The sequence below is a fragment of the Lepidochelys kempii genome, chromosome 2, assembly GCF_965140265.1.
Source record: "Lepidochelys kempii isolate rLepKem1 chromosome 2, rLepKem1.hap2, whole genome shotgun sequence".
Taxonomy (NCBI): Eukaryota; Metazoa; Chordata; order Testudines; family Cheloniidae; genus Lepidochelys; species Lepidochelys kempii.
In genome coordinates, this window is record NC_133257.1 from 25,627,455 (window position 1) to 25,642,903 (window position 15,449).

Consider the following 15,449-nt stretch of genomic DNA (forward strand, 5'->3'; position numbering starts at 1 on the left):
TTTGTGTCCATTCAAGAAGAATGCGGATGAATTGGAAGTAGGTTCAGAGAAGAGCCAAGAAAATGAGTAAAGGAGTGGTGAGCAACATAAGGAGCTCAGTCTATTTAATTTATCAAAGAGAAGGTTCAGAAGTGATGTGATCGTACTTTATAAATACCTACATGGACAACAGAAATTTGATTAATAGAGCTCTTTAATCTAGGAGATAGAAATATAACAAAATCCAGTGGCTGGAAGTTGAAGCTAGACAAATACAGATTAGAAATAAGGTGTACATTTTTAACAGTGAAGGTAATTAACAATTGGACCATCTCACCAAGGTTGTAGTGGATTCTCCATCGCTGGAAATTTTTAAATCGAGATTGGATCCTTTGCTAAAACATATGCTCTAGTTCAAAGAGGAATTAATTTAGGGAAGTTCTATGGCCTATGTTATACAGGAGACTATATATCAGACTAGATAATAACCATAGTCCCAACTGGAGACTATATTATCAGACTAGATAATAAGCATAGTCCCACCTGGCCTTAATATCTATGAATTTAATAGAAAACGTTAACTTTTCCACTGGTTTTTTGGGCAATCCCATAGAACATAATAGAAAATTATACTCCTGTTACAGATTTCTATAGGATAGTGCAAAAATACTGTTAAAAGACAGTAGTTCTCAGCTAACTTTGATTTCTTTTTAGACTAACAGCTATAGAACTCACTTCAATTTCTATAAATTCCAATTGGTTTAATATCTATGGAACATTCCTATAGAGTTTAATAAGGGTCAATTTCCCCATATGTTTAACAGAAATAATAATTATGTACAAAGTTCACCAAGATATCATTAGCTTAATTAATATTTGTATAACACTTTGTGAAATGTTAATCCCTAGATATGATTTTTCATTTTGTTTTTGGAAATAAACTGAATAAAAACAGCAAATCATGTAATAAAGATCCTGAGAATCATCTGGAATTGTTTCTCATGAAGACTGTTCTACACTTTTTTGTCAGGCAACAGGATTTTCTGTCCTTCAGGGCTTTCCTTCTGATATGGCTCATCAATCTGAGTTAAGTCTAGTGCAGAAGCTCTTGAGGCCTATGTAAAACATAGGCATGAAGCCAGTTTCTTAGGGAGCAATCACAAGGAGAAGCTGTTGTGTTTAATATTAAAACTCACATTATATGTAAGCAACATCCCAAACAAGGGGGCAGATACAGCTGGTTCCATCATTGTCTTAGCAGGAATACAGCCCTGTGCATTTGATTATGTGGTGCAACCTGTTGGAGACCAGCAAAAATTGGTCAGTGAGAGTGATATTTATGGATTTGGTTATACTTTAAAGTGGTCAGTAAAAGCAAGGTTTCTAATAAATCTATCACAGAAAGGAAAATGTCAGTGCTGACTATACAGATGTTCTTGGATGGTTGAAGAGCATCAGTCTGTTTTTGTTTTGTTTTTTTAATCTTACAGGAAAAAATAGTTGTGTAGATGTGTTTCCTTAAATGGATTTTAAACTTCTGAGCCAATTCCACAAGGCAAATTCCCTATAACCTGTATCAGATGTTCTATGCTGGATGCCTTGATAAATTTTGCCAGTAATTCAAAGAGAATTATTTGAACACAAACTTTCCAATATATCTTGATAAATGGGAATGTTACAAACGTTTTTCTCCTAAATTCAAAATGCGCCTCTTCTTGGCTTCATAAGAAAATCTGTTGTCATCTGCATCTATGTGTTCTTTTTAGTCATTTGGGAACTATTAACATAATCTCTTGCTTTCTCTGCTATTATTTTTGCAGTACTGACTGACTGAAAAAGGAAGAAACATGTAACTGTAAGCTCTCATTTGGAAAATCCAAATCTTTTGCAGAAGAGTCATGTAGAAGGTCCCTTCTCTGAACTTTCTGGTGGTCTGTTGAGTCAAGAAAGACCTAGGTCTGGCAATCCCCAAAGACGAACCAAGTAAGAAAAATAATTTATTTTGAAAGGATGTTTCCTCATCAAAGCTCATTGAGAGAGAATGTGTGGCAACTGGTGAGGAAAAGGATCTCTTTTCTGAGAATATTCATGGCAGACATTCAGACTTTTCCACTATATATCTAATATCCTGATTCATACAGGCAGGCCAGATATCCAAGATGATCAGGGCTCCCGACCTTTTTCACACTGAAGTAAACAGTAAAACTCTTATTGACTTTAACTGGACCAGAAGTGACCTCCCCATTCCACCTTTATGCTAATATGGTAGCATTAACAGGAAGAACATAAGAACGGCCATATTGGGTTAGACCAAAGGTCCATCTAGCCCAGTATGCTGTCTTTCGACAGTGGTCAATGCTGGGTGCCTCAGAGGGAATGAACAGAACAGGTAATCATCAATTGATCCATTTCCTGTTGCCTATTCCCTGCTTGTGGCAAACAGAAGCTAGGAACACTTCAGAGCATGGTTTTAAATTCTTGTCCATCCTGGCTAATAGCCATTGATTGGACCTATCCTCCATGAACTTATCTACTTCTTTTTTAAACCCTGTTATAGTCTTGGCCTTCACAACATCCTTTGGCAAAGAGTTCCACAGGTTGACTGTGCATTGTGTGAAGAAATACTTCCTTTTGTTTGTTTTAAACCTGCTGTCTATTAATTTCATTTTGTGACCCCTAGTTCTTGTGTTATGAGAAGGAGTAAATAACACTTCCTTATTTACTTTCTCCATACCTGTCATGATTTTATAGACCTCTATCATATCCCCCCTTAGTCATCTCTTTTCCAAGCTGAAAAGTCCCAGTCTTATTAATCTCTCCTCATATGAGAGATGTTCCATACCCCTAATCATTTTCGTTGCCCTTTTCTGAACCTTTGCCAATTCCAATATATCTTTTTTTAGATAGAGTAACCAGATCTGCACACAGTATTCAAGTATTCAAGATGTGGACATACTATGGATCTATATAGAAGCAATATTATCTATCCCTTTTCTAATGATTCCCAACATTCTGTTAGCTTTTTTTACTGCCGCTGCACATTGAATGGATGTTTTCAGAGAACTAGCCATGATGACTCCAAGAGCTCTTTCTTGACGGAAAATAGCTAATTTAGACCCCATTATTTTATATGTATAATTGGGATGATGTTTTCCAATGTGCATTACTTTGCATTTATCAACATTGAATTTCCTCTGCCATTTTGTTGTCCAGTCACCCAGTTTTGTGAGATCCATTTGTACCTCTTTGCAGTCTGTTTTAGACTTAGGGTATGTCTACACTACGAAATTAGGTTGAATTTATAGAAGTCAGTTTTGTAGAAAGCGATTTTATACAGTCGATTGTGTGTCCTCCCACACAAATGCTCTAAGTGCATGTAGTCAGCAGAGTGTGTCCACAGAACCGAGGCAACCGTCGACTTCCGGAGTGTTGCACTGTGGGTAGCTATCCCACAGTCTCCGCTGCCCATTTGAATTCTGGGTAGAAATCCCAGTGCCTGATGGGGCTAAAACATTGTCGCAGGTGGTTCTGGGTACATATCGTCAGGCCCCCGTTCCCTCCCTCCCGTCGTGAAAGCAAGGGCAGACAATCATTTTGTGCCTTTTTTCCTGAGTTACCTGTGCAGACGCCATACCACGGCAAGCATGGAGCCCGCTCAACTCACTGTCACTGTATGTCTCCTGGGTGCTGGCAGACGCGGTACTGCATTGCTACACAGCAGCAGCAACCCATTGCCTTGTGGCAGCAGATGGTACAATAGGCCTGAAAATCATCCTCATCATGTTTGAGGTGCTCCTGACCGCCTCGGTAAGGTCGGTCAGGAGTGCCTGGGCAGATATGGGTGCAGGGACTAAATTAGGAGTGACTCGACCAGGTCATTCTCTTTAGTCCTGCAGGCAGTCCTATTGTACCATCTCATGGTTAGCAGGCAGGAGATGAGGATGGCTAGCAGTCCTATTGCACCATCTGCTGCCAGCCAAAGATGCAAAAGATAGATGGAGTGGATCAAAACAAGAAATAGACCAGATTTGTTTTGTACTCATTTGCTCCCCGCTCCCCCTCCATGAAGTCCTGCCTGAAATGCCAGAGGGAGGGATAGCTTAGTGGGTTGAGCATTGGCCTGCTAAATCCAGGGGTTTGAGTTCAATCCTTGAGGGGGCCATTCTGTGTGACAGCTGTTTTTGTTTCTCCTTGATGTAAAGCCACCCCCTTTGTTGATTTTAATTCCCTCTAAGCCAACCCTGTAAGCCATGTCGTCAGTCGCCCCTCCATCAGAGCAACGGCAGACAATCGTTCCGCGCCTTTTTTCTGTGCAGACGCCATACCACGGCAAGCATGGAGCCCGCTCAGATCACTTTGGCAATCAGGAGCACATTAAACACCATGTGCATTATCCAGCAGTATATGCAGCACCAGAACCTGGCAAAGCAAAACCGGGCGAGTAGGCGATGTCAGCGCGGTGACAAGAGTGATGAGGACATGGACACAGACTTCTCTCAAAGCAGGGGCCCTGGCAATGCAGGCATCATGGTGCTAATGGGGCAGGTTCATGCTGTGGAACGCCGATTCTGGGCCCGGGAAACAAGCACAGACTGGTGGGACCGCATAGTGTTGCAGGTCTGGGACGATTCCCAGTGGCTGCGAAACTTTCGCATGTGTAAGGGCACTTTCATGGTGGGACACAACTGAGACTGTAAATTCAGGACAAATTGCTCAGGGCAGTTACAGCCCAAGGCTGGGGGTTTTCCACCCCTAAGGCAAACCAGCCACATGGAGAAAACTTTGGTTTTGCCCCACTGGTTAACCACAAGTCTCGCAAGCAATTCACTTAGACACTCCAGTTTCCCAGTATCACCACCAGTGCCACTTGTTAGGGGGTTGAATGGTAATGAAAACCAATATCCCAGTAAAAGAAAAAAGGTTCTCTTGATCCCAAAGGACCAAGGCCCAGACCCAGGTCAATATACAAATCAGATCTTACCCACAAATCATGCTTTTGTCAATCCTTTAGAATCTAAAATCTAAAGGTTTATTCATAAAAGGGAAAAATATAGAGGCGAGCTAAAATTGGTTAAATGGAATCAATGACATACAGTAATGGCAAAGTTCTTGGTTCAGGCTTGTAGCAGTGATGGAATAAACTGCAGGATCAAATCAAGTCTCTGGAGTACATCCACAGCTGGGGTGGGTCATCAGTCCTTTGTTTAGAGCACCAGTTTGTAGCAAAGTCCCTCCAGAGGTAAGAAGCAGGATTGAAGACCAGATGGAGGAGCTGCAGCAGCTTTTTATAGTCTCTTGTCATGTGGTCTCGGCTTTCTTTGTACAAAGACAAGCTGTCCATCACATGGCCTGGAAAAACCTTAGAGTTCTGTCCATAGGCATGCCCCTGCATACCTTGCTGAGTCACAAGGTGTGTCTGCCGGCTCTCAGTGGGTCAGTTGTATAGCTGATGGTCCTTAATGGGCCACCAAGCAGGCTAGGCAGTGCTGATGCCAAACTGTCTGGGGTGTCACCCAGAAGTATAGCACAAGTTTGAAATACAGTCAGTATGGAGCCAATACTTATAACTTTAAATACAAAAATGATACATGCACCCAGATAGCATAATCATAACCAGCAAACCATAAGCTTTCCATAAACACCTTACACGACAACCTTTGTACAATATTTGCTGCAAATACATAACAGTGGTTGCAACCATGATTTATACAGTCACAGGTTATATTAATAACGTCACACCGGACACCTTCCATTACAAAAAATTCTTGTGATCTTTTTGATCATCTTTAACACCTTCTGTTGTTGTTAGTAGGCCTTGAATTAGAGAAGTGCCTTTTTCTTTATCCTATGAATTCTGCTAAGGTTTTGCTGACATACAAACACTGAAAAATCACAATTTCCCATTTCACTTGCATTGCTCAGGAAAATGTTGGCAGCCTGCCAAAGTAGCAATTGAACACAAATGTTCTAAGGTTGGGCCCATGCTTCCACCAAAGCATCAGGTTGATAGCTGCTGGAAGAGCAGCAGTGAAGGGGGAGTTTGGGGGAGGTCAGACTTCCTTACACCACCTTCTTGGGCCCAGCACAGGGAATGTATTGGAGACAAGTTTTTATTTCAGAAGGTGGAGAAAGCCACTAGGGGAGAGGCTGGTCTAGATTTGATTTTGACAAATAGGGAGGACCTGGTTGAGAATTTGAAAGTGGAAGGCAGTTTGGGTGAAAGTGATCATGAAATGATAGACTTCATGATTCTGAGGAATGATAGGAGGGAAAACAGCACAATAAAGAAAATGGACTTTAGAAAGGCAGAGTTTAGCAAACTCAGGGTGCTAGTCGGTAAGATCACTTGGGAAGCAAGTCTAAGGGGAAAAACAGTTCAAGAGAGTTTGCAGTTTTTCAAAGAGACTTTATTAAGGGCAAAAGAGCAAACTATGCCACTGTGTAGCTTGCATAGGAAGTATAGGAAGAGACTACTCTGGCTTATCCAGGACATCTTCAATTATCTAAAATTCAAAAAAGAATCCTGAAAAAAGTGGAAACTACGTCAAATTACAAAGGATAAATATAAACGAACAACACAAGTATGTAGGGGCAAAATTAGAAAGGCCAAGGCACACAACAAGATTAAACTAACTAGAGACATAAAGGGTAATAAGAAAACATTCTACAAATACGTTGGAAGCAAGAGGAAGACCAAGGACATGGTAGGCCCATTACTCAAGGGGTTGTGGGAGGTGAAGGAAATAATAACAGAAAATATGGAAATGGCAGAAGTGCTAAATTACATTTTTGTTTCAGTTTTCACCAAAATGTTTTAGTAGCAATTATCTAAACAAATTCTCGTGAAAAATGAGATAGGATCAGAGGCTAAAATAGGGAAAGAACAAGTTTAAAATTACTTCGACAAGTTAGAAGTTTTCAAGTCACCAGGGCCTGATGAAATACATTCTAGAATACTCAAGGAGCTGACGGAGGAGATATCAGAACCATTAGCAATTATCTTTGAAAAGTCATGGAAGACAGGTGACATTCCAGGGGTAATAAGATAAGATAATAAGGTGATAAATAACAGTCAACCTGGATTTGTCAAGAACAAATCATGTCATACCAACCTCATAGTTTTCTTTGACAAGGTAACAAGCCTTGTGGATAGGCAGGAAAGGGTAGATGTGGTATATCTTGGCTTTAGTAAGGCCTGTCTTGCATAACCGTCTCATCAATAAACTAGAGAAATGCAACCTAGAAGGAGCTACTATAAGGTGGGTGCATAGCTGGTTGGAAAACTATTTCCACGGTACGCATCCGATGAAGTGAGCTGTAGCTCACGAAAGCTCATGCTCAAATAAATTGGTTAGTCTCTAAGGTGCCACAAGTACTCCTTTTCTTTTTGCGAATACAGACTAACACGGCTGTTACTCTGAAACCTATTTCCAGAGAGTAGTTATCAGTGGTTCACAGTCAAGCTGGAAGGGCATAACAAGTGGAGTCCTGCAGGGATCAGTTCTGCGTCCGGTTCTGTTCAATATCTTCATCAATGATTTAGATGATGGCATAGAGAGTACACTTATAAAGTTTGTGGACCATAACAAGCTGAGAGGGGCTGAAAGTGCTTTGGAAGATAGGATTAAAATTCAAAATGATCTGGAAAAACTGGAGAAATGGTCTGAAGTAAATAGGATGAAATTCAATAAGGACAAATGCAAAGTACTCCACATACAAAGGAACAATCAGTTGCACACATACAAAATGGGAGATGACTGCCTAGGAAGGAGTACTGCAGAAAGGGATATGGGAGTCATAGTGGATCACAAGCTAAATATGAGTCAATAGTGTAACACTGTTGCAAAAAAAGCAAACATCATTCTGGGCTCTATTAGCAGGAATGTTGTAAGCAAGACACAAGAAGTAATGCTTCTGCTCTTCTCCGTGCTGATTAGACCTCAACTAGAGTATTGTGTCCAATTCTGGGTGCCCCATTTCAGGAAAGACGTTGCCAAATTGGAGAAAGACCAGAGAAGAGCAACAAAAATGATTAAAGGTCTAGAAAACATGACCTATGAGGGAAGATTGAAAACATTGGCTTTGTTTAGTCTGCAGAAGAGAAGACTGAGGGGGGGGGGGGGACGACACGATAACAGTTTTGAAGTACCTAAAAGGTTGTTATAAGGAGGAAGGAGAAAAATTGTTCTCCTAAACCTCTGAGGCTAGGACAAGAAGCAATGGGCTTAAATTGCAGCAAGGGGGGTTTAGGTTGGACATTAGGGAAAAACTTCCTAACTGTCAGGGTGGTTAAGTACTGGAATAACTTGCCTAGGTAGGTGGTGGAATCTCCATTATTGGAGATTTTTAAGAGCAGGTTAGACACACACCTGTCAGAGATAGTCTAGATAATACTTAGTCCTGCCTTGTGTGCAGGGTATTGGACTAGAAGAACTTTCGAGGTCCCTTCCAGTCATACTATTCTATAATTCTATGATTACTACAGCATCAATAGCGGTTAAAAGACCCAGCAAAATTGTTGAGACAAGCCCCTGCCTGAACAGCTCTTGATCAGTGTACAAAAACCATGTTAATATAAAAATTTTTTTTGCATTCACTGGATCTGCTTATATTCACACTTTCTTAGTAAAAGCTTTTTGACACAATGCCCAAAGGCATTTGGACTCCTCACATTCACAACTATAAGTGTTTGTTTAAAACTGACTTTGAGACCTGACAAGATATTGCTGTAAAATGTGTCCCTCTTGTCAGCCTCATGTTGCTTGAGAAAATATTCATACTTAGATACTATGGTGACAGGTGCTTTGGAAATTTAAGCTACTACTAATAATAAAAAAGTGGGGGCAAAATTAGTTAGGGATTATTGTGTTCACTCAAGTGCCTTTGACCTATCCCTGGTGAGCTTGAGGGATCTTTCTTCTCTTGGTTCACCCCAAGAGAATACATTTTCAGGGTGATGCATGGTAGTGGAACAAATCCTGCCCTCTTGAATGGGTGTGGAAGGCATGAAACCACTGTGATTCTGCTTTGCAAGGGAAATAGATGATAGAGGGGCCCAGGCTGTGGGACTTTGTTTTCACTGCTTCATGGTGGCTTTCTTAGATCCAACACTGAGAAAGCCGAGAAAAAGATAAGGACAGATACTGTCCCTACCTGGATGAGTTTACAGTCTTAGGGAGAGACTATGCAAATTGCTGATAGCCCATAAAAAGAGGAGCCCCAGTGCCATAATACTTCCTGGGCTGTGCGCGCAGAGCCTCTGGTTGCTCACTGCTACACCTCTTGCAGAATGAAGCTTGCTTCCGATGGAATGCAGGGGAAGATGGATTCATGGAGACACTTTCCTACCTGCCCTGTGGAAACCCCAGGAAACGGGGACCTTTAATGTTTAATCTGGTCACATCTCTTGCTATCATGTCTGGACTTATTTTATTATCTCTTCCCTACACAAACTAGAATGTCAACAGCAAGTATGAATCCACACTGGCAATTTGTTCTGTCTTAATGTCTCATACAGAGTAAGATTTTCTTGATATTTCCTAGACAGAAATAGTCACTTTATTTAGCTGATAATTCCTGGACAGAAAAAGTCACTTTATTTAGGTGATAAATAACTGAGTGGGTATTGGGATGGCCTTTCCTTTCTTGGAGAGCTACCTCCAGGGGTTCTGGAAAAATGTGTATAGTGGGGGTGCTGAGAGACATTGAACTGAACTGTAAACCACTTATGATGGAAACCACTTCAAGCACCCCCTAGTTCCAGCACCTATGCCTACCTCTGAAGAATTTTCAGGTGTTTTGCTGTGAATTACTGGGCCACTCCTAAGAACCCCCTCTTGCATGCTCTCTTCTCTCCATCTAGAGCACCAGGGATTGGATAAAAGAAAAGAAGGGTTGAAAACACACTTAAGATCAAATTGGTCTGAGTATGCAAGACTAACAAGCATCCCTGATATCTAGAGACACCAAATTATTCCACTGGTTACACACCTGTCTCTTCCATTGACATCAGTGGGACTGGTGTGTGCATTACTGAAGGAAAAATTTGACCCATAGTCCTTATGACTCTTCCTTTAATATCTACTGTACCCGTCGATGATACTGATGATGCTATTAGTGACAGGTCAATCTTTTGTTGAGAATAACTGTTTTCAATAAGAGTCCCAGCCATTTAACACTTGTATTAAACCAAAAAATGTAGGTCAACAGCTGATTGTGCTCAACATTTTTATGTAATGTGCCCAGCAAGCCTTACCATGGCAGCAGACTTAATTATTAATAATGAATAATGTATTCAACACATTTAGCCTTTTGTGTCCACAAATTTTCCATAAAAAGTGCCATTTTCTTGAATCCGTTTCTTTTTTGTTCAAATTATCTGCCAAGAATTTCTGTTAATAATTCTTGTGGTACTTCCAATTTCTCATGCCAAACATGAGAGAGAGCACTAGATAGTGTTTCAGGGGAGGATTTTATCACCTCAGGGTTTGATCCAAGCCTGCTGAATATCAACGTGATTGTTGGTTGGGCAATTGGTTCAGTGGATTTAATTAGAGAGAGCTTGTATTTTCACTTTCCCCATAAGAGTTTTTTGTACCAGTATTTGAGGAATTGGCACTTCTCTTGCTACTTGCTCTTTATTCTTAGTAGTTTTCCACATGCCACATTTATGTAACAGTTTTTCATAATAACTAAAATCTGTAAAGATCATCCACGCAGTGAGTTAAAAACATGACGCAGACATTGTGGGGAGGGATAGCTCAGTGGTTTGAGCATTGGCCTGCTAAACCCAGGGTTGTGAGCTCAATCCTTGAGGGGCCATTTAGGGATCTGGGCCAAAAATTGGGGATTGGTCCTGCTTTGAGCAGAGGGTTGGATTAGATGACCTCCTGAGGTCCCTTCCAAGCCTAATATTCTATGATAGGTGCTGGAACTAGCAGTGCTGCTTCAGCCCTGGGCTTGAAGTTTCCACCATACATAGGGTTTACATATTGATTTCATGGCTCTCAGCACTCGCACTCTACAAATTGTTCTAGCACCCCTGAACACAGAAATGATGGATGTTTCATTCTGAGAGGGTTTGAATGATCAGACCTTTCCATAGTAAGTTCTCTCCATTCCACTCAAGAAGTAAATATTAAAACCATCTAAATAGGTAGTTTATAGTGTGTTGAAAATATTTATGGGATGAATAGCCATTGGGTGGTTGTACTCTGGATATTGCTGTGGGAAAATGGACCAAACAGTGAATAGACAAATGCCAAAATGTGGTTTTGTGGATGTGTGATAGAAAATAAAATCTCCTTTTAATATGACAGCCATTGTTTATCAGTGCTTACAGCCCAGATGAAATGATACAATGTCGGTACACTTGCTTGTGAAAAAATATTGCCCTTTGCTTTCCATTGGCATACAACTTACTGGATCTGTTGGACTAAGGCAGTTTCTTTGGATATTTGATGTGGGGTTTTGGTATTTGCAGTCAAGAATCTAATTAGGCGATGTAAACACTGACGAATAGATTCAAGATGTCAACAGATCTTTCCTTCATTGCCTTCCCCTCCATTTCCCCATCATTCTCTCATACAAGTTTCCCCTTATAGATAAGATATTGCAAACTAGTACCACAATTTTAAAGGGGAGGTGTTTTGTACTTCAGCAATAACCACAATGGATATCTGCTTTCCCCTCCCTCCCTTAGACAGTTTCATCCTGAAGTCTCCTATAAAGTTATGTCCTCTCCCCAACAGTTATACACTGAGGTACCAAAATCTCTACAATCACTTGAGATACAAGCAATATGTAACACTGTACATCTACTGTAAAGATCAATATACAAACAACTGGATGAGGTGATTTAAACAATTTTGATGAGTAAGAATATAGCTCACAGTATATTATTCTCATTGAAAAAAACTACTTTAGTAACTAGCTTTAAGTGTCAATAGACAAAAATTTCAGGGTTTACTCCAAATCTCTGTGCCTTGTAACTGCATCCCCTTGCAAAAGCAGGAGCTAATCCTGGCATCAGCTCTTAGCAGCTTGACTTCAGAGGTGCTGCACACCCGCAGCTCCCATAATTAGATTGAACAACAGGTGTGGGTGCTTAGCGCCTCTGCAAGTCATGACACAAACCAATATTATACTTGATCTTAACCAATCGACAAAAACATGTACCTCTCAGGAGGAGGCTCATTTAAATGATATCTAGGAAACATCTCAACACCCAAATGGTTCTGTGGAAGTGTGAAGTGCTATCACGTTGTGATACCTAAGAAATTAGGTTCTTTAAGATAGCAACTGAGTCCATTATCAGCCTGGCTTCCTTGCATATATGCCATGTGCATGTAAATTATTGTATGAGACTTTGTAAGGTAGAAACTACTTCCATTAACCACTGAGGCCTGGTCCTGCTTAATTTTAAGCATATGAGTAATCCTACTGAAGTCAACAGAAATAACAACTGCTGAAAATTAATCATAGAATCATATAATATCAGGGTTGGAAGGGACCTCAGGAGGTCATCTAGTCCAACCCCCTTCTCCCCAATTAAATCATCCCAGCCAGGGCTTTGTCAAGCCTGACCTTAAAAACTTCTAAGGAAGGAGATTCCACCACCTCCCTAGGTAACGCATTCCTGTGTTTCACCACCCTCCTAGTGAAAAAGTTTTTCCTAATATCCAACCTAAATCTCCCTCACTGCAACTTGAGACCATTACTCCTTGTTCTGTCATCTGCTACCACTGAGAACAGTCTAGAGCCATCCTTCTTTGGAACCCCCTTTCAGGTAGTTGAAAGCAGCTATCAAATCCCCCCTCATTCTTCTCTTCCATAGACTAAACATCCCCAGTTCCCTCAGCCACTCCTCATAACTCATGTGTTCCAGTCCCCTAATCATTTTTGTTGCCCTCCGCTGGACTCTTTCCAATTTTTCCACATCTTTCTTGTAGTGTGGGGCCCAAAACCGGACACAGTACTCCAGATGAGGCCTTACCAATGTCAAGTAGAGGGGAACGATCACGTCCCTCGACCTGCTGGCAATGCCCTTGCTTATACATCTCAAAATGCCATTGGCCTTCTTGGCAACAAGGGCACACTATTGACTCATATTCAGCTTCTCGTCCACTTTAAACCCTAGGTCCTTTTCTGTAGAACTGCTGCCTAGCCATTCGGTCCCTAGTGTGTAGCGGTGCATTGGATTCTTCCATCCTAAGTGCAGGACTCTGCACTTGTCCTTGTTGAGCCTCATCCGATTTCTTTTGGCCCAATCCTCCAATTTGTCTAGGTCCCTCTGTATCCTATCCCTACCCACCAGCATATCTACCTCTCCTCCCAGTTTAGTGTCATCTGCAAACTTGCTGAGGGTGCAATCCACACCATCCTCCAGGTCATTTATGAAGATATTGAACAAAACCGGCCCCAGGACCAACCCTTGGTGCACTCCACTTGATACCGGCTGCCAACTAGACATGGAGCCATTGATCACTACCCGTTGAGCCCGACAATCTAGCCAGCTTTCTATCCACCTTATAGTCCATTCATCCAGCCCATACTTCTTTAACTTGCTGGCAAGAATACTGTGGGAGACAGTGTCAAAAGCTTTGCTAAAGTCAAGGAACAACACATCCACTGCTTTCCCTTCATCCACAGAACCAGTATATAAGCATATGTGTAAGGCTTAACTCCTTTTTCTTTATGTCCTTAACCTTCCATATAACAAATGTTGACCCAATTAATTCCTCAAATTTGATACAAAGAATGTCCTCGTGAGCTGAGACCTTAGCACAGTAAGCACAGCAGAACTATAAACCTCTGCAAGAGAAGGTCATAATGCACTGGCTGTCCCTTAAATGATTGTGGCACTGCCAACATCACTTTAACAGAACCAAACAAAAATGAAGAATATTTTAAAATTAGTTCTATGCAATTGCTTGCTCTATTTGGATCAGAGTAAATAAAACAGTCCAAATTCATCCCTGCTGTAAATCTACTGAAGACAAATACGCTCCACCAGGGATGAATTTGGACCAAGATGTTAGATATATTTTGAATCCCTAGAATGTCATAATCTGCGTCGTATCAGACATGCACGGGAATCCTGGAAGGAAAAACTAAGTGTTTGCAGGAAGTGGTATCGATGACTCAGAAGATGACCATTCTCAGTCACTGAGTCAGTAGTGAAATAATATCCTGCTGACTGCTGGGGGTGCACCTCCCAGGTAAATCCTAGCACTGAGGTTCTCAGACTTAACTTAATCATAAAAGATCAGCTGTCACATTTCACAAGAAGAGGAGTATCTCCCTTGGTTCCTGGCCATATTACAGCTGGATAATTACCTACTTCCTCTTGTTGCTTTAACTGGCTAAGGTACTTTCTTCTTTACTTCCTTCCCCTCAATTTGTGTACTCTGGCTGGCACTGTTACAATAGCTGCTGTGTTTCTAGAGGTGGCTGGCTCCGCTTGATCCCAGAGATGTCTGGCTGCATTTTAATGGCTGATAAAGTGATTCCTATATGTTGATTCTGTTAGCTTCCGAGCTCATTTAGATAAGGACTATGCCACCTTTTGTGTTTGGAAAAGGTCCAGCCCATTGTGAGCCTTATCATAATAGTAACAGTCTATAAAGCATCTGAGGTTTCTGCTATGCCAATCAATACAAATGATCTTTGTTACATATCACACACAGTAAGGGTTACGAATAAAGTACCCCATGCACTTTCATTCTTCATCCAGCAGAGAAAACAGGCAAGACCTGTTCATGTCTTAACTTAGGCCAATCACAAATCATTAAAATATTTTAATTTTAAAGTATTGTTTTAACATTTCCAGCAAATTATCAGCCACGTATGTCTGGAAGAGGAGCTCTCAGCAAGTGCTCTCATCAGGAATGAGCAATGATTCTATGCTCGGCAAGTTATTTTTGAAATAAGATGACTCTAGGTTTCCATTATGGAATAATAAGCCTTGCAACTTTCTTTTAAAAAAGCAAAGTTTGTTATGTTTTTTTAAAAGACATGCAACACTTGTTCTGCTAAACTTGAACTTAATTTTTTCCTTAATGCCACAAAGACTTTTTTTAAAAAATGAAAAATTAATTCAGTGCAATTTTTAAAACTACTTTGAGGCTGAGAAACTGTACACCAAATCTCTCCCTTCAGCAGATTTTTATGGCTGTTTATAATGAAAAAGTTGATGGACCCATAGCTATTGCTGTGCTATTAGATGCTGCTATAATTTCAGATTAATATGCTTCATGTTATTGGCTAGCTCAGCTGCCTGCATTGCATTCATTATGGTGTTACAAATTGCTAGTTCCTTGGGGATTTTTTTAATGTCACTGTCTGCGAGTAGGCGTTTTGGTTTCTACTCCTAATCAAAGCATTTCACGGGAAACACCCTCTTACTGATATTCATTATGGATCTGATCTTGTTGAGTGCCACTTGACTTGGTTCCATTGACTTCTAAGAG

The 15,449-nt window shown here is 40.8% G+C and overlaps 1 protein-coding gene across 2 annotated transcripts in view; it reads left to right on the forward strand.

Annotated features, from left to right (window-relative positions):
- The window catches only part of TNFRSF11B (TNF receptor superfamily member 11b), an 87,387-nt gene that overhangs the window by 6,760 nt on the left and 65,178 nt on the right, over window positions 1-15,449 (forward strand). Inside the window, exon 3 of one of the 2 annotated variants that reach the window (XM_073330262.1) lies at window positions 1,800-1,962. The gene's annotated coding sequence lies outside the window, so the exon portion shown is untranslated. Of the gene's footprint in view, window positions 1-1,799; window positions 1,963-15,449 lie in introns of those variants that run through there. The other variant, XM_073330263.1, reaches the window with a different exon arrangement.